Source organism: Camelus ferus, chromosome 25, assembly GCF_009834535.1.
Source record: "Camelus ferus isolate YT-003-E chromosome 25, BCGSAC_Cfer_1.0, whole genome shotgun sequence".
NCBI lineage: Eukaryota > Metazoa > Chordata > Mammalia > Artiodactyla > Camelidae > Camelus > Camelus ferus.
Genome location: NC_045720.1, coordinates 23915440 through 23937955, shown reverse-complemented (window position 1 = coordinate 23937955; position 22516 = coordinate 23915440). Strand labels below are relative to the sequence as shown.

Genomic DNA, 22516 nt, shown 5'->3' with positions numbered 1-22516 from the left:
GCTGCTGAGGCACAGAAAGGTCTAGCAACTTTATGTAAATGGTAAAGCCAGGATTTTTAATCCAGATGGTCTGACCTAAAAGCCTATGATCTTACCCTCCAAAAAGAGTGGGATTATGTCCTGCTTATATAGGTGTTAGCATCATGTGGAGTGTACAGATATGAAAGAGAAATTTAAAGAAATAAAGTAAAAGCATATGAGTAGTAGCAGCAGGAGCAGACAGTATCTTTCAGTTGACTTAGAAAGTCCTTGTACCGTAACTACTAGACTCTAGGTAAACACAGAGGGCAACAAAGAACATGTACAACTTACAAGAACCAGGGAGGCTAAAGGTATGAGCTGCACAAACTTTGGAATGAACACAGAGACACAGAAGATACTGGGAACCAGGAACAGAACTGAGACAGATTCAACAACCACCCTTGACAACAGAGAGGTTAACAGCCCTTAGAAAGAATTGGTGGTTAATATATAAGCTACCACTGCATAATGTAAATTATCTATTCTGCATTATGTAAATGTTAGCTGGAACTACCCTGTATTCTAATGTTTAATTAAATTTTTATAAAATGCTGGATTCCCCTTCCCTCCAGACACACCAATTCAAAGAGATCCTTGAGAGCTCACATGTCCTCTGGTGCCTGCATTCTGAATTTCTGCACCTATGATTTCTCTAACTTACATCTTACTTCTAATGACTGTCCTCTTCTCTCTTGTCTCTACTAACCCAGACACAGAACATACCTCCTTTTATATTATTTCTCCCCAAACTATTCTCATAAGGCATTTTGTACACTACTTTAGCACAACGACCAATGTACATTTTAATATTACACATCCCTATTTAACAATCCTTTCTCTGCTGTGCCCCCAGGCATTCCTCAGTGACCACTGTCCACAGATTCCAGCCCATGACTATGTGCAGCCTTGTTCTCTCTGTTTTCTTCATCTACCCTCTAATTTCTTCCTTGGCTCAAAGTTAACTTCATGTTAACTTCTCATACAGAATAGTTTATATATCTCTTCCTCCATTACTTAAAAACAGATATATCTTTTTTGTACAGTGTAGGGATCCAAGCAACTAATATAACTAGATCTTTCTCTTCAAATTATAAGATGTATCAAGTGGTAAGCTGGGAGTTATTTTGCTATGTTATTTATAAGGTATTTCAAGGAGAGAACCGAATAGACATATTAGCACTTTACTGGAAATAAACTATCCACTTACTTCCTTATTCCCTCTGTATTTATACTCAGTCTTGTTCCAGAAAAGACTGAATGTGGTCTGCAAAGTTACATAAAATACTTAGATAGCATAGACCAAAGAAAAGCAAAAGGAAGAAACAAAGGACATAAGATGCAGCTAGGAAGAATGCTAAAATGTAAAATGTACAACATGAAGACTCATATGATTGCTGTACCTGAGTCACACATTTGACCCTGAGCATTCCACCAAATTCATGGGAAAGTGGAAACCTGACCAGTTTCTCAATGCACAGGATTCATAACTTAGAAACAGCAATTTATAAGGATGAGAACAGTGATTATTATCCTAAGATCAGACAGGATGTGTTCAATAAAGTTCCTACATTTTACTTCAGTGTAGGATGATGATGACAGTAGAGAACAATTTAATAAAAGCAGTTCTACGAGGAGGAAAACCTTGTGACTTGCCTCCCCTTGTTTATTTATTTGCTATCCCTGGCATAAATAGCTAAGAATTACAGTAGACACAGCGTGCAGTTGCTGAAACAGCCCCTCATGTAGAATATTCCTATTTATTTTTGTTTCCAAATTGCCACTTCATTTTTCATGCAATATATTTCTGATCATCAAGCAAAGAAATAAAAAATACTCCTCCTCTCTTTAACAGTGCCATTCAAGAAAGAACTACCAAAAATTCTGAATTATTTCAGGCTTTTATGTTTGCTGCCATATAAAGAAAATTATGGTATTTACCTTTTAAAAACTCAGAGATATTCTACCATTTCCTTTCTATTTAATAAAGTTTGTGGAGTTCAGCACTGAATCAGCCACAGAATTTATAATAGCCTATTGTTACTTTAATTATTTATGACAAAGAAGCATAAAGGTTATATTGCTTGACAAAGTCATGATGACTAAGCAAATAATGGAATTTTCTTAAAAGGGAAAATGTGAAATTTTACTTTTTGACATGTAATTGTTTCACCTTACAAAAATAAGGTTAAAAAGAAAATAGCTTAGTTTTTGACTCAACCATTGGGAGGGGGATGGAAGTTGTAAAGTCCAATTTAACAAGCATTTGTGATGCAGTGGCTGTTTGCTAAACACTGTAGTACAGGTTTTCACTATATATACCATAGTAAGTATCCTGGCAACACCCCTGTAAAGTGGGTGCTATCATTTGTATTTTACAGATAAAGACGCTGAGGCTCTAATGCTAAGGTCAGTAAACTTTTTCTATAAAGGGACAGAGATGAATTATTTTAAACCTTGTAGGCCATGAAGCCTGAGTCACAGCTCCTCAGCTCTGCTGCTGTAATGTGAAATATTCATTTCAAACAGACAATATTCATTCAAACAGACAATATTCAAGCTAATGGGTGTGGCTATGTTCCAATAAAACTGTATCCCCAAAACTATGCTCTAAAAGTCGTTAGTAATTTGTTCAAGATCACTCAGGCTAATAGGTTAAGGAAATCTGGAATACAATTCAGATTTCCTCCTTTGATGTCCAGTGTTCTTTCTACTCACCTATAATTTCTTCAGTACCTAGAAAGCCATTTTAATTAGTTATGGACAACTTTTTTTTTTTGAGGTATAGTTGATTTACAATGTTGTATTAGTTTCTGGTGTACAGCATAGTGATTCAGTTATACATATATGTTTTTTCATATTCTTTGTCATTATAGGTTATTACAAGATATTGAATGTAGTTCCCTATGCTGTACAGTAGGACCTTGTTTATCTATTTCATATATTGTAGTTTATATCTGCTAATCCCAAACTCCTAAGTTATCCCTTCCCACCTTTCCCCTTTGGTAACAATAAGTTTGTTATCTATGTCTGTGAGTACATTTCTGTTTTGTAAGTTCCTTTGTATCATTTTTTAAGATTCCGCATATAAGTTATATGGTATTTGTCTTTCTCCATCTGACTTACTTCACTTAGTATGACTATCTCTAAGTCCATTCATATTGCTGCAAATGGCAGTATTTCATTCTTTTTTATGACTGAGTAGCATTCCATTTCCATTGTTAGTATGTATGTATGTGTGTTTATATATATCATTATATATATATATATATATATATATATATATATATAATGATATTCCATTCTGTGTGTGTGTGTGTGTGTGTGTGTGTGTGTGTGTGTGTGTGTGTATACATCTCACATACATCTTCTTTCTCCAATCATCTGTCAGTGGGCATTTAGGTTGCTCCCACAGTCTTGGCCATTATAAATATAGTGCTACTATGAACATTGGGGTGCATGTATCTTTTTGAATTAGAGTTTTCTCCAGATATGTGCCCAAGAGTGGGATTGCTGGATCATATGGTAAGTCTGTGTTTAATTTTTTTTTAAGGAATCTCCATACTGTTTTCCAAAGTGACTGCAACAAACTACATTCCCATTAATAGTGTAGGAGGATTCCCTTTCTCCACATCCTCTCCAGCACTTATTATCTGTGGAACTTTAAATGATAGCCATTCTGACTGGTGTGAGGTGATACCTCAGTGTAGTTTTGATTTGCATTTCTTTGATAGTTAGTGATGTTGAGCATCTTTTCATGTGCCTGTTGGCCATCTATATGTCTTCTTTGGAGATGTATCTATTTAAGTCTTCTGCCCATCTTTTGATTGGGTTGTTTGTTGTTGTTCTTATTGAGTTGTATAAGCTATTTGTATATTCTGGAAATTAAGCCCTTGGCAGTCGCATTGTTTGTAAGTATTTTCTTCCAGTTCACAAGTTGCCTTTTCATTTTGTTTATGGTTTCCTTTGCTGTGCAAAAGCTTATGTTTGATGAGGTCCCATTTGTTTATTTTTGCTTTTATTTCTATTGCCTTAGGAGATGGACCAAGGAAAACATTGCTATGTTTATGTCAGAGAATGTTTTACCTATGTTCTCTTCTAGTTTTATGGTCTCATGTCTTATATTTAAGTCTTTGGCCATTTTGAGTTTATCTTTGTGTACATTGTGAGGGAGTGTTGTAACTTCATTGATTTACATGCTGCTGTCTACCTTTCCCAACACCACTTGCCAAAGAGACTGTCTTTTCTCCATTGTATATTCTTACCTCCTTTGTTGAAGATTAATTGACCATAGGTATGTGAGTTTAGCTTTGGGCTCTCTATTCTGTTCCATTGATCCATATGTCTGTTTTTTTTTCCATTACCATGCTATTTTGATTACTGTAGCTCTGTAGTATTGTCTGAAGTCTGAGAGGGTGTGGACAACTTTTAATCAGCTGTTTTTAATCTAGCCAAAATAATATCCCAGCAAACTGTTAGAAAAATGTTTTAAAATATTCAATCAATAATTGACTAGTAATTTTATTTACATGTTGACAAAAACTTGTAAAATGTTTATATTGAATTTAAAGGTAGCCTCTTTTCCATTAACTAAACAAATCAACAGATTAATTTATCTATGTACCCAGCCAGCAGATATTTGTGGAGAAGCTTCCAAACACTGGGCATTGGATCCAAAATTGGAGAAACCAAAATGAATAAGGCACTAACTAATAAAGAACACTAACCAAGCTCTAACGTAGTATTAGTATAGACACAAGCTCCCTGGGATACAGACTTTAAAATATAGGCTGCTCCAGACCTTTTCTAACAAAACTTAAAAGAAAACCCTGAAGGCATAAAACTGAAACCAAGTAAATCTGTGCTAGAGTGAAGTCCAGCACTATTTAAATAATACAGCAAAACCCAAATTCTAAAAATATAAGAATCAAAAATGCCCAGTACCCAGTAAAAATTACCAAGCAGGAAAAAAAAATGACACATAACCTGAAAATCAATGAACAAATATAGAAATAACAAAAGGATAGAATTAATGGACAATTGCACTTCTAACTCAGAGAGCAGATGAACATCTAGGATTTACCTCTATCCTCTCTCTCTCCCACTTTGACTTTTTACTCCTTTAATACCAACCAGGGTCCCTGCTCCACAGAAGTGTTGGTGCACAGAAGGTCAAGGCAGGAATGGCTCTTTCTTGGGAAGATGATGGTGAATTAGAATTAAAATTGTTCTTAGAATGATTTGCTCAGTATAGATCTCTTAGGTAGGTTATAGTCTAAAAGGCTAACAAATCTGTGTATGTGACTATTGATTGTTTTTCTTTTTAATGTGAAAGTTATTAGGCTAACAAACTCTCCTCAGCAGGGGCACAGCTGAGAAGAAACACAGGAAAGGAAGGGGATAGAGAAACATCATTTTGCCAGAGCTGTACATGCCCTGAGGAGAGGAAGCATGAGTGTCTTGTTCCCGGTTAAATGCTTCTCCCACTCGCACCCTGGGCACACACTGGTGCTGGATTATACTTGAATATCAAAGGGATGAATGGATAATTGAATGATACATGCGTAAAAGTATCATCCGGGGAATGTGGACATTTCAGGAAAGACTATTCTAAGCAAAGAGAATAGCATTATGCAAAAGTATATGCCAAAGGAAAAAAAAAAAAAAAAAAAACCAGAGACAGTATGACAAGTTCCAAGAACTGAAAGTAGGCCAGTTTAGCAAGAGTGGAGAACAAGGGGATTAATAAGGAATGAAAGCTAAAGATGACGTTCTGAGTCAAAACATTGGTCAACGCAATTCTTTGGCATCATCAACTGGTTGAATCAATTGTTTCCCCTTCCATGGACTGAGTTAGCATCCTTAGCATGTCATAATATCTAGATAGTAAAACATTAAACTGCTGTCTATATGTCCTCTTGGCTTTATGGGGGTATCACAATAAACAGGTCTACCATTTTGAATATAAGCAAATACAATATTTAAAACATATAATGTATTTTAGGTTCTCCCTAATCTTATAGCTTTATCTGAGTTGTCATGGTTGGAAAGCTCATAAAATCATTCTCAAATTTAAAAATACTTTTAATCAGTCTGAAAATTAACATTTTCTTTCGTGTGCTTGCAGCACAGCTTCTGAGAGCTTCATTTCGATTAGATATGTCCAATTATAATAAATGCCTCTAATGGAGATGTAAAAGGACAGGAATAAAAGCAAAGGAAAAGGAATACTGAAGAGATGGTTCTAAAGGGCAACCGTTATTCACTTTCTCATAATTGCCCTAAGAATTCACCATCTCCCTTAAAAGTAGGAAACTGCACTTATATATAATATATTAGTAACAGTTGGACTTTGGGAGTTTTTCCAGGTAGTTCACATAAATGAGAAAACAAGTGTATGTAAGGTCATGCATATCTGTCTGAGTGCTTAAGGATTCAATAATATTAATTTTAAAGTAAACAGGGGAAAAAAGGGTTAACCCTTCCCTACTGCCCTTAGGTCCCTATTGCCTTGTTCAGGTGTCCTTGTGAAAAACTTGCACAAAGATAAATTGTCAAAGCCAACATTTATTCATTTTAATCTCTGAGCTCACATTTTAACTGTAAAAATTTTTTGATTTCTCAGCCTTAATCCTCAATTACCAGGACATTAGCTCTGCCAGATCTGGGTTTGTGTAACACACATGTGAGAATATTTCCTGACCAGCTCTTAAAAAGCAATTGAAAATCAGGGGTTCTGGCTAGACTTGTAATCACACAAGTAGCATTAGAATCAAAGTCTATTTGAATGAAACCCATAAGCACATTTTCTTTTAGCAAATTAGCATCTGTCCAAGGCTGGAACAGCACAGTCATATTGATGGTTTGTGTAGCAGACAGATTTAAGTCCAGAGGCAGGGGAAATTTCAACAGACTTGTCCCTGCTAATACTAATCAGTTTTGCTCTATTTTTGGCCATAAGAAAGTCTAAGGCTTTTAGGAAACTTCACAAGAGATCTATGGAATAAACATATACTACTTTCTATTAGGTTTTTCAGTTCCATGGTTTAGTTTAACTCATAAACATTTTTGAGTTAGGTAGGTTGGTTTTATCACCTTCATTTTACTGATAAAGTGAGGACAACAAACTTGACCAATGACAACCAGCAGCAACCAGAATTTGAATCCAAGTCTGTGTAACTCCAAAGCCTGTGCTTCTTCTTACACACCCACCAGGTACCAGTCCGGCATGAGCTTTTTAAAATGTGAAGTTAGTGGCTTGGACTATGTAGCCACTTTTCTCCTAGAACTCATATATCAGTATTTTTTTTTCCCTTCAGAATAAAGAGGATACTTCATTGTCCTGGGATAAAGTCTGAAATAACTAATTTCTATAGAAAAGTCTATGTAAAGTACTCTGAACAGAAGAGACCTAGAAATAATATATTGTTTGTTATAGCTCATATTTAAATGTCATTCAATAGAAAAAAAACTGACACCTGTGACTCTCAATATAGTCACAAAGGCAGAGAACATTCTCTCTGTTGAATATCAAACGTTGTAAAGAACCTTTCTACAGGAATGTAGCTATTGCTATAATAAATTAACCATTAATCCCCTCCCATATTCCAATTGGAATTGGAAAATCAACCTCAACAAAATTCCATTTAAAAAAGAAATAAGTTACGGAATGAACTACAGATTTCCTCAGGAAAACTGGGGGTGGGTGGGGAGGTGGGTGGAGAATGCCACATGGATTTGACACTTCCTTTTCTTCTAATCTCATTTAGATGTTCTAACAACATTAGACTTACGGAAGCCAGAGACTGCCACCTAAGGGAAGATTTTGCATAATGATAACACAGGAAGGGAAGAATAGTGCTTCTGAGATTCCCATGAATAAGGCACCAGTCTGTTTCTTCCCAAACTCCACCCCTAACCCTCCGGTAGCTCTTCCTCTTTGTGGCTCTTCCCGGCTACTTTACTTCTTACACATCTGGAAATGATTTCAGAGGGAGAGCTCTGAATAAGCAGAAGTACCTCACTTTCCGCTACACCCCGAACTAGATGCAGCACACAGGTTAAACACACGGACTCCGGGACCGTTTGGCTTGGGTTTGTCTTCCTGTTTTGCCTTGGTCTTGGGCATGTTGCATAGGCCTCAGGCCCCCACATATAAAAAGAGGGTTATAACAGTATCTCCTTCACAAAGTTGTGGTGAGATTAAATGTGAAACTTTCATAACAGTGCCTGGAACAGAGTAGGTTTTTAATCAATATTAGCTATTGTTAATATTTTGAAGAAGCTGTAAGTTGACTTCTCCAACTTTATACTGATATAATTATAAAAATTCCATTTACACTTTCAATTTAATTGTGAAAAACAGTGTTTTTGTTCCAAGATTCATCAGACTCTCATTAAATACTCAGGGGAAAATATCCCATCTGTCTCTGAACATTATTTCAAACCTCACTGGTCACTAACTTCCTTCTACTCAAAGCTTTTCCGTGCTCCTACACTTCATGATGATGTGTTTTTAATGAGTTGAAAGAGGAGCATTCACACTCTGCCACATTTATTTCCTGCAGCTTTTAATGTGAATAATAAATATTCTCATTTATTTATTAATTAACTTTTAGTCACAACTCACCTAATGGCATGCTAATCTTTCCATGGTTTGTTTTCCCTCTTATATATACAGGACCGTTGAAACTAACAACTGTTGTTTTGGTTTCTTTTGAATCATATGGACAGTTAGATTTACAGAAGGTGACCTTCTAGTCCCAATTTTTTGGAGACTTCCTAGATTTAAGCACTGAAAGTCCCGTGTCTAGAGAACTCCTTTGATCCCAGACAAACTGGGACAGTTGGTATTTCTACATCATTCATACTGAACAAATGTCTCACAACTGTCTTTAAAATATTCCAAACCATTAGCAAATGAAGCACAGGGAAAATGGCATTGGACTTTAGTCGCAGAATTGCAGGTTTCAAATGACATCCTGTTTTGCCTTCCACTCTCTGTGATTTCAGCAAGTCAGTCACATATAGCAAGATTGTCATTTATAAAATGAAATTGGAATATTGGTCTTCATTATACTAGGGCTGTTGTGAAGATCAAGTATAGTAATGGTCATGCAGATAGAATCTTGATGAAGAAAGTTTTACATATGTTAACACAGATCTAAAAATTTAGTACTAAATGGTGCTCCCATGAATTCATTCATTAACTTCAAATTTCAGAAGTTAAAAATGAAGTGTTATACATGAAGTTTTTATTCTTTTCTACAAATACTTCATATTTAACCATATCTGTAAGCAATTTTATTTCATGTTTAGTCACTAATAAGAATTCACATTTCTTCTGGTATTCTAATACTCTCTGTCGTGAGAGTATTAGCAAAAGGATTATTGCCTCCTTTTAACATTTGTAGTAAATATCTTTTCAGTTCAATAGGAATAAGTCAGAAGAGGTCATTTTAAGTACTACTCTCACCAGTGAGCATTTCACAAATGCTCCTAGTATTTTTCCAGGATGATTGTTTTTCCATAAGCTGTGTGATATTCTGGTATGCCCCCAGCTTTTGAAAACAGAGTTCTGACTGTCCCTTTATGAGCTGTATGACCTTAAGCCTCACTGTGCCTACATCTCTGCATCAATAAAATGGGCATAAAGATAGCAGCTCCCACATAGGATTGTTATGGGTACTACATGGACGGGATGCAGGAAGGGAGCATGGAACAAGACCTGGCACAATCCAAGTATTGTAAAAAAAAATATCTTAGCATTTTTTATGACTTTGAGCCAATCACTACCCTTGGCACTGAGAACAAGCTATTGAATTAGGTTGGTTACTGTCCTCAAGGAACAGTATATAAGTATTATAAGTGTTTTAGGGGAGGTGATCTTGGGTCATGGTGTCAAGCAAAGCTCTCCCAAAGAATACTGTGCTTAGTCTCTACCTTTAACTCAGGAAAGGGGCCTAATCTAAGCTTTGTAGAATCTCCTGTTGAAAATCTTAATCCCCAGTCATTTCCAGGTTTTAAGATGTGTTTAGTCTTAAATAACTTCTCTTCCCAATTCAGACATCAGGACTTTTGACATTTCAAGAACATACAAGAGTCAACAAAAATAGCTTCTGTCTCTCAGTGCCTTCTACTCTGAATATCTGAGTTAATAATTCAATTCCTTGGGGATTCAAACCAAAAGATTCTTTGTTTTCATCTTAAGCTTTTCATAGTTTCTCTTCATCAAGGAAACATTACCAGTACATCAAAATTTTCTCCATTAGAAAACTGAATTGGTTTCCACATAATTCAGTAAAAATGTGAGTATACTTGAGCATGCCTCACTCAAACAGCTAAGCTGACACCATCCTCTGTCACCATCTGTGGTCATGGTGACAATTTGGGACAGCACTCCTCACCTCCACCCAGTGTTTGCTGTCACTGCTTTCCCACCCTCCTCAGTCCCTCACGAATTCTGTGCCGAGAGTCACCTTTCACCACATAGGGGGAGATGATTAGTAATTTGCTGCTCTGTACAATTATTTAAAACACAATTATTATTTACAGTATCTCCAGCTGAAATGAAGCCCATCACATCTCATTTGGTTGTACTAACTGCCACACTTTTTCTTGAACTCTCTTAAGAATATGGCACCTACTATTCAGTTTTCTTCATTGAAAAAATGACAGTATCTGAAAGACGGGAAGAATCAGATCTCTTCCCTTTCTTCTACTTTGTATATTGACTTCTTACGGGCGAACGGGATGACTTCTAAGGCGCGTGCACTGGCGGCAGGGAGGCTTGCAGGGCAGATGCGAAGCTTGGAGCCCATCCCCAGTCCCACACAGACGTTCCATGAGCCACAGCGGCCCAGGATTCAGCTGAGCCCCAGCACAGCCCAGACTGCCTTCCTGATTTCCTTCCTGATCCAGTCCAGATACCAGCAGAAGCATCATCCAAGTATCAGAAATTATGAAGTTATACAGTTATATATAGTTATACAGGAGTTGGGTCCCTCCAGACAAGTTGGTTTTCACCTTGTTTCTGTTTCTCATTAGGGCTCTTGAAAGATCCAGTGTCGGCAGCGTACCCAGGATTTATCTTACCGATGGGCTCACAGTCCTCCCACTGTTCACTGACACTCTTCCTTGCCACTTTCCAGACTCCTTTATCGTGTTTGCTTCTCCTAATTAATGAAGTCTTTTCTTTTACTATCTTATCAATGAGAGAACTATTTCTTTATTTTAAATTCCTCATATTCTGGAGGCCAGAATTCCAATCCCATTACTCTGTCCTCCTTTACATTCCAAGAGTGATCAGTTACCGAGTCTCAGTGACTCCTCTTCCATGGATTTTAATCACATCTTCCCTCCTCTTTTTTTTTTTTATCAAAGTATAGTTGCTGTACAATACTGTATCAGTTACAGGTATACAATACAGTGATTCACAGTTTTTTAAAGGTTATACTCCATTTATAGTTATTATAAAATATTGTCTATATTTTCTGTGCTGTACAATATATCCTTTTAGCTTATTTTATATCTAATAGTTTGTATCTCCTGCTCCCCTACCCCCACGTTGCCCCTCCCCCTGTCTCTCTCCCCACTGGTAACCACTAGGTTTGTTCTTTATATCTTTTGTTATATTCACTAGTTTGTTGTATTTCTTCGATTCTGCATTTGTATATATTTTATCCTCATGCCACAATCCTAATAAGCCCAACAGCAATAACTCTAGTTTGTGGAAGTTCTGCCGTTGATCAGGCATTTTGCCTACATTGTCTCTAAATCTTTGCCTCTTCCCACTATGCAATGAAGGGCTTACTACCTCTACTTGATTCTTCTCTGTTTCACTTCCTATGATCTGATATATGCATATTTAATTTATTTATCTATATGTTCATTGGTTGCCTCAGCCAACTAAAATGTAAGCTCCATGAAGACAAGGATATTTGTTTTGTTCATTGCTGTATCAGCAGTTACCTCAAACAGGTCCCAGTTTGGTGAGGACCAAATCTGTTGCCCATGATTTTAATTTAGAACACAGCACCATGTCTGCTATTTATGTGTCACCCAATAAATATTTATTGAATTAATTAATGAGATGAAGAATGGCATCCAAGACTCCTTTTCTACTTCTTTTGAGGTATATTCTATTTTTGGCATTTCATCCCTAATTGATCCACCTTTCATTTATTTATTCCTCTTAAATTTCAAACTATTTTGGAAACGTGCTGATACTAATGATACTGATATTATGGCATCAGTCAAATTTAAATCAGAAAAACAGAACCACTATAGGAACCCTTAATATGAAGGGATTTGTCTCAGGGATTTGACCTTCTACAATTGTGGGAGCTGGTAAAGTGCTCTCTGTAAGGTTATTGTCTTTGCATCTGACGTAAGAGCTTAAAGTCCACTCGTTAGCCAGTCAGGAAGGGAAGATGCAGATGAAGTGGGAGAGAGGAAGAAAAAGCTGGAATCCATAAACACAACCTGGAATCCATGAAGAAGAACTGAAACCTGCATCGTTTCCTGTTGTCTCTGACCTTGATGGTGTGGGTATCTGCAGATAGTCTAGGCCTTTCATTATGAAGTTAAACACACACCTAGACCAAGACTCAGAGACACTGAAGGAGGATCTAGAAGAAGGTGGAGTAATTGCAGGCCTGGCCGCTGCCTCACGGTGATGAGGTGAACCAGCAGGTACACAGCACAACACTGTACAAGTTACAAGATGGCTGTCGCCTCACTTCTGCCCTCTACACATCCTACAAGGGTCTTTCTCGTGGCCCACCCTGTCTGGAAATATACAGAAAAGGGAATTCTGAGAAATGAAGTCCATCCTAGCCAGGTGACACATTACAAAGCTGCCTCTCATATCTTCCAATTAATTGGTCATGACAATTTTGAATTGCATTCCTATTTTGTCAGTTATTAACAATCCACCCTAATTTAGACTAGAAACTTGAGGAGCAATATTTTCTTCTTTTATAAAGGTCTTAATAGGATTACTTAACTCCTATTAACGTCTTACGCTGTACCATGCCACTTAAAATTTAATTGGGTATTCACTTAAATTTAACTTCCTTATTGGTTAGAAATGCATTTGTCTGCAAATAACATTAAATCAAAGTAAACAAATAAATAAAAATAATGCCTTAAATGAAATAATTCATTTCTTTCTCATAAAAAAGTAGGAAGTCTAGAGCTGATTCATCAGAAACTCATGCTTTTTCTATCAACAAGTCTTAGCATCTTTAAATTTATTTCATGATCCATGAAGGCTGCTAGATCTCCAACCATCACACCTCATTATTGGTGAAAGAAAAGAGAGATATAAAATTCAAATAGGTTACCTTCCAGCTCCCTTACAGCTTTCTTTAGGCTTTCCTGGAAATCTTGAAGAGCAATTTCCACTTGCATCTTAGAGCCTCAACAGAAGCTGGAGAATTATAGCCCAGAGCTGCATACATTGCTCCAGGGAAAATGAATATTGGGAAGCAAACAGCAACATCTGCCACAATTTCTAAGAACAAATACTTCTTACACAAATCATACTAACCAAGATGAGCTACTGCTTTCTTCCCTAAGGATGAGAATATTATCAAATGTAATGATGGGGAGGTGGGGTGCGGATAGCACAGTGGTAGAGTGCATGCTTAGCAAGCACGAGGTCCTGGTTCAATCCCCAGTACCTCCATTAAAGATATATATATAGTGGTGGGATTTAAAACAGTTAATTTTGTGGTAGGTGACCTCATTCAACATTGTCAACAAATACTTTTGAAGTTCTACACTTGCAGTATGGGTGATACAAAGAGAGTCCTCAAACTCTTAAGCTGAAGCAGTGGAGATAATACAGAAACCCAAATTTTGCAGTGAAATGCATGAACTGTTAATTACTTAAAAGTTGTGCAGAGTGCTATTAGAGCTGTGAGACCATGGGTGCCCAGCAACTGGGAGTGGTAGCCATAGCAACTGGAGACTGATTCAAACAGGGTGTGGATGGGCTGGCACTTTGAGATCCACAGGAAACCATCATAATTTGAACCAGGTTGTGGAGAGTACAAGGGTCAATCCCACAGGGGTTAGTTAGTTTACCAGAGGGCATTTTTCCAGTGGTGAGAAGGAAGGAGCCCCGAGAAGAAAAACTTGGTAAGAATCCTGAGGACCTGCAGAAGTGGAGGCAGCTATGCAGACTTGACTTTGGCCACAGAATTTGTTTCTATTTAACATCGGACCACGTGAACCTGGACTACCTACCTACTAAACGTCATGATTCATCCATCTGATCAGAATGCTTTGAATATATATTGGTTCATGTATGGCTGAAACATTATGCTGTACACCAGAAATTGACACAACATTATAAACTGACTGTACTACAATTTAAAACAAAAAGGCTTCATCGAAGCATTTTCTTGTCTTCATTATTAAGAATGTTATTCCAGATAAAAACATAACCTTTATGAAACCAGTATAGTGTTCTATCTTTGCTTTTACTTCCTTCCCCCTTCTAGCATTAAAAAAAAAATTTGTCAAAATTTGCTTGTCACTTAGCCACATTGATTACTACATCTGAAGTGCGACCACAGTGTAATGAGACTAATGTCTTACAATGTGGTGGCATTTATGCATCCCAGTGAATGCCTCCTCCTTCAAAGTATCAGCGTCGGAAGAAGCAGTTCTGGTGGCTGCTACAGTTCTAACATTTGGGGAACTGGTGTTTTTGAATTCAACAGAGACTACAGCTTTTAGGAGGTTGTTTGTTTTTTGGATTTGGGGGGTTGTTTGGGGTTATTTTAGAAGGATGGGTGCCCCTCTCATGTGTGTTTTTGTTTTCCATCCTGCTTGGGTAAAGGACTCAAAAAATGAGGCTGTTTTATACAGTAGGTACTGGGGAGACCCGGTGTGTGTGGTTAAGAGCACCAGTTCCAGGGACAGAGCACCCAAACTCAAATCCCAGCTCTGCTCCACATGAGCTGGGCCATCCTGGGTGAGTTTCTTCCTATCTTCTTGTCTTAGTTTTCTTACCAGTGAAGTAGGGAAACGAAACAGCTCAACATCCTAGGGTCTGGGGCAGGGCTGAGGCTAGAAGTCGAGTTTAACTTCTTCTAGCTGTGAGGATAAGGTCTCTGGGAGCAAAAAGAAGAGGAATATGGTATTAATAAACAAATAAGTATGAACATTAAACTTCTATTTTTACTTCACAAAAAAATTCTTAAGCGATTAAGTAAATTCTGAACAACCAAGTACCTACTGTTTTTTAAATTAAAATGTAACACCTTTCTAATTAATGTCTTAAATCTTTTAAAAATAACAGATTCTCAATAATGTAAACAAAGCAGAACAAGGTATTTCTAAATTACTATTCCTGTTTTGAAGACAAAGTTACTGAGAAATTAAAGGGCAGCCTCTAGCTCCTCATTAGCTGGCCTTCCAGACTATGGGATCAAAGCTTTAGCTTTGGAATGATTTTACTGCTTCTCTTCAATAATCCAATGTACATAAAGTTGTGTCAGCCTGACAGGTCAAATTGAGTTTGCAGGAACAAATTGGAAAAGTAGAATCAGTTATTGGATAGCTTTAAAGATCGTCAAATTGTTTAATTACAGGCTTTACTGAATTTGTTAAATCCATTTTTATTCCCCATTAAGAACGGGGTGGTTCTCCCCACACTGCCATGTAGAAACAGGACTGCCATCTGCTCCTGCTGCAAAGCCCTAGTGCAGATGGATCCCTCGGGTTCCATGACTCCCTCAGAGCCCAGGACAGCAGACTGATCAAGCACGCTGGCCATGAAACTGTTCATGTGTTCTAGAAATAATAACTTGCATTTGGGGTTTTGCAGGACTGTGTGAATTCAGATTTGTGGTTGGCTATAGAAGAATAGTTTTGACCAAAAGCATATTCCTTTATTCTCAGATAGCCTGGGATTTGAAGAATTCAGGTGGGTTTTTAGTTGTCTGTTTAGGCAGTTTGCAACTCATGGTCCTGGGTAGAATGTTCTGGTGGCTGGCCTTGGCCGTGGCTCATTCCTTCATTCTTCTCCAAAAGGAAACATTTGCTTTCAGGCAGAATATCCCTGCCTATGCAACATGTATAACCCCTCTTGCTGGCTGTGACCATTGTACAAGCAGTACCTGAAAGTAATTTATATCATGAGCTTGAATCAGACAGATAATGCACACAACAAAATTCTTTCAAATCTGAGATGAAAGACTGTTTTTAGAGTACATATTTGCAGTGGATTTCAACTATCACTTTTCTTTTTTTCCTATTATTTACTTTCTTTCCCCTGTTTCAAAGTGTTAATCTGGTGCTTTGAGAAAGTTTTCTTAAAAAAACTTAAGATGTTCATTATGAACTCACAATAGGCAGTTCACAGGAAAATCTCTAGGACTCCCGTAAATTGCATGAGACGGGAAGAACACTTTTGTGTCTGGCATGATGTTACATTTTGAGCTTCAGGACACCAACAGGAGCATCGGCAAGAGGCAGCACAGCAGACTATTGTATGGGCGTACAAAGAGATGAAGCCTCATTTTCCAAAATGAGTTCCACTGGACTAGGGCATGAAGTACACACACACACATATAAGGGAGGAGGAGGGAGGAAGAGGGAATTCCAAGGTCAAATGCATCTGGAAAATTTTGCACATGCTTTCCCTTCATAGAGACACTCAATATACTTTATCTTAAAAGGCATGAAGTGTTCTATAGTGAAGAAATTTGCTTAACCCCGAATTTCTGTAAGTGTTTGAACTACAGAATCCTTCTCGCTTGGAACTAGCAGAACTTGTGTTTTCAGTAAAACACTTTGGGAAACATTCTCTCAGTAATCACCAGTTAAGGCTGTATCAAGGATTAGCTAGTGCATTAATTTTTTAAATAATTATCCTGTCCATTTTAGTCATATTTTTCCTTTGAACTAAATTAGTTTATCTCTACAAGAGTCATTTGTGTTGTTTGAACCTTCATAAGTTTAGAACCCTGGAATGTTGAAGTTTTATCTATAAAAGCCAGAAATTAAGGCCTTGTTTAAATCAGTAAATAATGACTTTTCTAACCACATTACTAATTTGGCAGTGGTCTTTGCTTCTTCCACTCCTAGCTAATAATCACAGTAGCTTCCATGTGTCTCCCATGTGCCACTCGTGGAGTGGATATTATTTCCCAACAACCAAACAGCTAAGTAAGATCATCCCCATTTTATTAAAAAGAAAATGGAGCTTCTAAGATGCTGAGGAATTTCACTAGTAGATAGCAGGGTGAAAAACTGAACCCAGGTCTGCCTCTGCTGTCTTCTGGGCCACACAGCCTCCTTCTACTGTGAGCTTACCTACCTTCTGTGTTTAGATAGAATATTATGTGTCTACATCCAAAATAAAAGCACGCTGATTCTGCTGGCTTTGAAGAACGAAAAGGGACTGTGAGTTCTTATCCTTAAACTAAGCATCATCTATACACACCCCTGTCATCACCGTTACCACACTCTTACAATTATTGGCTTACTATTGGTGTCCTTTACCAGGTTGTGAGTGGCTGTGTCTTTTGTCCCTTACTGTAGGACCAGGTAAAATTACAAATGTAATAATATCTAACACTATTAAGCAGTAACTTTGTGTCAGACCTTGATTTCGATGCTTTAAATGTATTATTAACTCATTTTCTCCTCACACCAACATCTTGAGGTCATCACTATTATTATCTTTGTGTTACAGATGAGAAGTCTGAAGCTTAGAGAAGTTAAGCAAATTGCCCAAGGTCACACAGCAAGTAAGTAAAGGGGGCTGTAAAAAATTAAGAAACAGAAACCTCTATAGAGTTGGGAGACCAGCAGGGGGAGCTCTCACCTCCTGTAACTATAGCAGAGCCCAACAGGAAGAAGAAACACTCCTCTTCTTTCCTGGCAGGGACTCAGCCATTGAAAAGCCACAGACTCTGTTTACTACAGCCCTCCCAACTTCCTTTTTCTCTCTATAAAGTTGTCCTCCTTCCCTTGCTGTGGGGACGTGCGTGTGTCTTGCCATGGGTGTTGACCCAGAGTTGCAATTCTCTACTGATCCTGAATAAGCCCACCTTTGCTGGGAAAATATCAGGCAGTTTATTTGTTTCAGTTCAACAGGGCCAAGGTCTGAGCATAATAGGGACAAATGAACTCCTTGCTGAAGACTTGACAAATAAAAAGAGTTAACATTTCTTGAACTCTTATTCTGTGCTAGGCACCATTCTAAGAGCTTTACACGAAGGGGGAGGATATAGGTTACCGGTAGAGTGTGTGCTTAGTGTGCATGAGTCCTAGGTTTAATCCCCAGTACCTCCATTAAAAAAAAAAAAAAAAAAAAAAAAAAAAAAAAAAAAAAAAAAACCTAAATAAATAAACCTAATCACCCCCTCAAAAAAACAAAACAAAAAAACCCAGAAAAACAAAAATAAGAGCCTTACATGAATTATGACTTCTGGTCTTTACAGCAATTCTGTGAGATGAGTGTGATTATTTACACCTCCCCACCTTTTTTTGCAGAGAAATTGAGCAAAGAGAGCTTAAACAACTTGTTTAATGTCACAAAGCTAGTAAATGATGGGGCCAGGATGAGAACTGATTCCAGAACCTGGGTTTTTATGCTTTGAATGAATGTGTAATATAATAAAGTTTTTAAAAGCAGAACTGATTACAACACAAAGCAGTAGAGAATGATCCACCTAAAAAGTTTTCTTATGTCACACACATGTGAAAATCACTAATTTCAGAAAATGTCTGACACCATTTTTAAGAGGCCATAAAAAGTCTTGTCAGCTATCTCCTTATGAAATTCTCCAAACTGACACCTGGGTTTTTCTAAGTTAGAATATTTTGGCACATCATTCCTTCTTACGGCTTGTATCTTTAAAATGAAATTAATTAAGATTATGATTTGGCCCCTGGGTAAAACTGATTTGCAAGATTTGAAAACAGTCATGAAAAAAGATACCAAATCATCAGAAGGATACCTTCTAGATATTTTCACAGTTCCTCCCCCTCATAGCAAATATTCCTCAGCTCTAAGCTCCCCTAAAGGACCAGAGACCAGAAATAAATGGGAACAGTTGAATGAGAAGAGAAAACAGAAAATATCATAAAAACAACTTTATATTTTTATGGACAACTCTGGGAGGGCAGTTATCTGCTGCTTAGCAAACAGCTGCATGATGTTCAGCAAAAGTTTGCCTTTCTGGATTTATGAGGTGTAAAAAACAGCCATCAAAAGATCTGAAAATGATGAGACCAGTCCTGAAATCACCGTGTCAACACTTAGAAAGTGCTGTGTGAGGCAAATAAAAATGATTAAATTTTGTGTGACAGAAGGATGCCGGCACACAGAGCACCAGTAACCATTTCTGCAGGGAAGCATTCATCGTCACTGGGCCATAGATAGTGGCCGGGGCGGATGGGAGAGGGGCAGCCTGTTTTGCTCCGGTGGCTGCAGAGGAAAGGAGGGGTGGTTGGCTTCTCACTGTAAATTACATTGGCTTTTTCCATGGATATCAAATTTTACACTGACTTCAGTCCAGTCCTATCATGACAGAGCATCTCCCCCAGTTCCCCAAGGTCCTCCTCTGAGGATGATAATTACTCCTATTGGTGAGCACTTACTATGTTAACGATGATTCCAATCACTCTATATCTATCCCCTTATTTAAACTTCAAGAACTCCATTAGTGGGTACTATGACCAACTTTACTGTACACCAAGGAAACCGAGACAGGGAGAAATTAATTGCCCAAGGTGAAACAGGTAGAATGAAAGAGTCCAGAATTCAAAGGCAGACAATTGGACCCCAGATTCCACCCTCTGAACACTCAGCAGGCAGCACCCTGGTGGCCAAACCAGTCCACTGCCTGTTATTTTTATCAGCCCATGAGCTAGGAATGGCTTTTACATTTTTAAATGGCTGGGGGAAAATCAAAAGAAGAATAGTATTTTGTGACACATGAAAGTCACATGGTATTCACAATTCTTTGTTCATAAACAAAGTTTGATTGGAACACAGCCACGCGTCTTCATCTATATATTGCCTGTGATGGCTTTTGAGCTACGACAGCAGAGGTGAGCAGTTACAGCAGAGGTGGAACAGCATGCAAAGCCAAAAATAGTTATTCTCTGGCCTATTACAGAAAAAGTTTTCCAGTGCCTGGTCTATGCACCAGACGGAGCAAGGACTGGGGAAGAGTCTCCAAATTTGCCGCACCCAAGCGACCTTCTGTTCTGCCATTGCTATCTAAGCCACCCTTCCACTCCACTTACCTCCATCTCTCTCATCCTCCAATCTCTGCTCCCGTGTGTGAACCTGACGCAGTACCACATTTCTGACCTACCACCAAGAGGTTAGTTTTTTCTGCCTTGAAATGGATGGAGAGAAACAGAAGTGTGGCACTCCAGCCAGACCAGATGAGGACATTCTACAAAGTGGAACTAGGAACAAAACCAAGTTTCCAAAGTATAGTTATTACGACTTTAAAAATACCAGGGCCAGTGTTCAAGTTGGAGAGGAAGAAGCATTTAAAATTTCTTTTTTTAATTAGCACTCATCAAAAATAGAAGGTTAAACTGTTGCCCTTAAAAAGGATGGTCCCTTCAACTGATCCAGTCACTCAACTGCCTTCCCTCAGGCTCAGCGACTCTCATCTGAGAATAAGAAAATGCCAGTGAGTCACTCCTGCTGAAGACACCTGTGTGCATGAAACAGCAATCAAGGAGGACAAGGCAGAGGTAATTGGGAAAGTAGAGCTTCAGCTTCCGTGATCACCGGATTTCAAATATTTTAATAAGTAAATTAAAACCCATGTTTAATTTAAACATTAGTTTGATAAAAATTGCACCTGAATACTTCATGCCTGGCTTTTATCTCTCAGAAATCACTATAGCAACAGGACAGGAGCAGGATTTGGCATTTCCTTAATCACAGTTAAGGAGGTAACCAATAAAAGAGGTGTACTTTCAACAAAAGAACCATAAAATATACATCATCAGACCAGCAGAGCTCTGATTTTCTCTTGCATTAATATGCATTCCACGAGAACAGAAAGCAAGAAGGTGAATATAATTATTATCTCCAAAGAGGAGATATTACCCTGGACTCTCAAGGGGCCTTCTCTGTATATGTACAGCAGGTTTAACGGTCCCCAAGAGCTTGGTTCTTTGACATCATGTGGGTTTGTCTGCTCTGTCCCCTGATGCAGCTCTGAGCTGCTGCAGGCCCAGAGAGCTGTTGGCCGTGTGTGTGTGATGCACGAGAACTTGGGCCTTTTCCATGCTGAGGTACCAACACAGGACATCCAGACAGAGCAGCCTTGTAGGCTGCCAGCAATGCAGCTTTACAGTTATGACGAAATACCAGGGACATAACCAGAGGGTCCCGCTTTCCAGACTCGATCCAGAGGACATCTTTGTCCAGCTTTAGAGAGGAAACCCACTTTTTCCATTTTGATTCCCTCAAAATGTCGGGGTAGGAGAGACACTATAGTGTAACCCTGGGCTACCTGAACCTTAAACATCATTTCTTTTGGTTCTCAAGAAGACCCTAAAATACTCTCAAAATCACGCATTTAAAACTGGAACACTTCAGTTCTTCCAACACCTTCATTTTATAGATGAGGAAACTGAGGCTTAGAGAACTGAAGTAAATTGTCCAGGGTCATCCTGCTCATTTATGGGACACTCAAGGCTTTCATTTCCATTACACTCACGCCTTGCCTCTCTGTTCTTCCGAGCATGAAACCAATTACTTTTTTAAATGACCCTGGATCATTACACATTGTACTGAACTCTGGTTGCCAAAAGCTAATGTTGCTTATTGAAACACATTGTTAAATCATGTGTCTAGAGCAAGGGGGAGATGTTCCCATGGCTTGCTCTTCTCTGGAGAGGTGGTGACCCTGGCCCTAATCTAACTGAAACAAGAAAGGAAGGTTTAAAGTCGCTGCCTGCAGCATCTCCCACGAGAGGCAGTCAATCAATCAGCAGAGTTTCAATCTTTAAGCTACACTAAGCCCTTAGGTAAGCTATTTCAGCCAGAATTTATTAGGGACAAGCATAAAATAGTAAAAGTGTTCTTTTCCCAGCTCCGCTGGTATTCAATTACACATACGCACTAGAGCCTAGGAGAATGTAGCTATTTTGGCAGGGCTCAGCATGTCTTCAATCATTAGGATGTTGTAGGAAAAAAATGAATGCTTCTTTCCAAAGACATTCTCATTCCTAGGAAAAGTTGGGACAACCATAGTTCTATAAACATGCTCCACCTTCTCACCCCCTCTTCACTCTATTATACACATTCTTCCCTCAGCCTGAGATCCCCTCTCCTCTTTCTACTCTCGATTGGCTCCTCCATGAGCTTTTTTCATCATTCAGGCCAAGTTGGTGGCCACTCTTGTGTACAACTGACAAGCTCACTGCATTTCTTCACATTTCTATTATTGAACTTCCTACGTTATATTGTAACTCAGATTTTGTGTTTGCTTGTCTC

The 22516-nt window shown here is 38.2% G+C and overlaps 1 protein-coding gene across 1 annotated transcript in view; it reads left to right on the top strand.

Moving 5' to 3' along the window:
• Positions 1–22516, top strand: part of TRHR (thyrotropin releasing hormone receptor) — a 478797-nt gene that overhangs the window by 405915 nt on the left and 50366 nt on the right. Inside the window, exons 6-7 of the mRNA XM_032467898.1 lie at positions 17732–17786; positions 20661–20760. The gene's annotated coding sequence lies outside the window, so the exon portion shown is untranslated. The remainder of the gene's footprint in view (positions 1–17731; positions 17787–20660; positions 20761–22516) is intronic.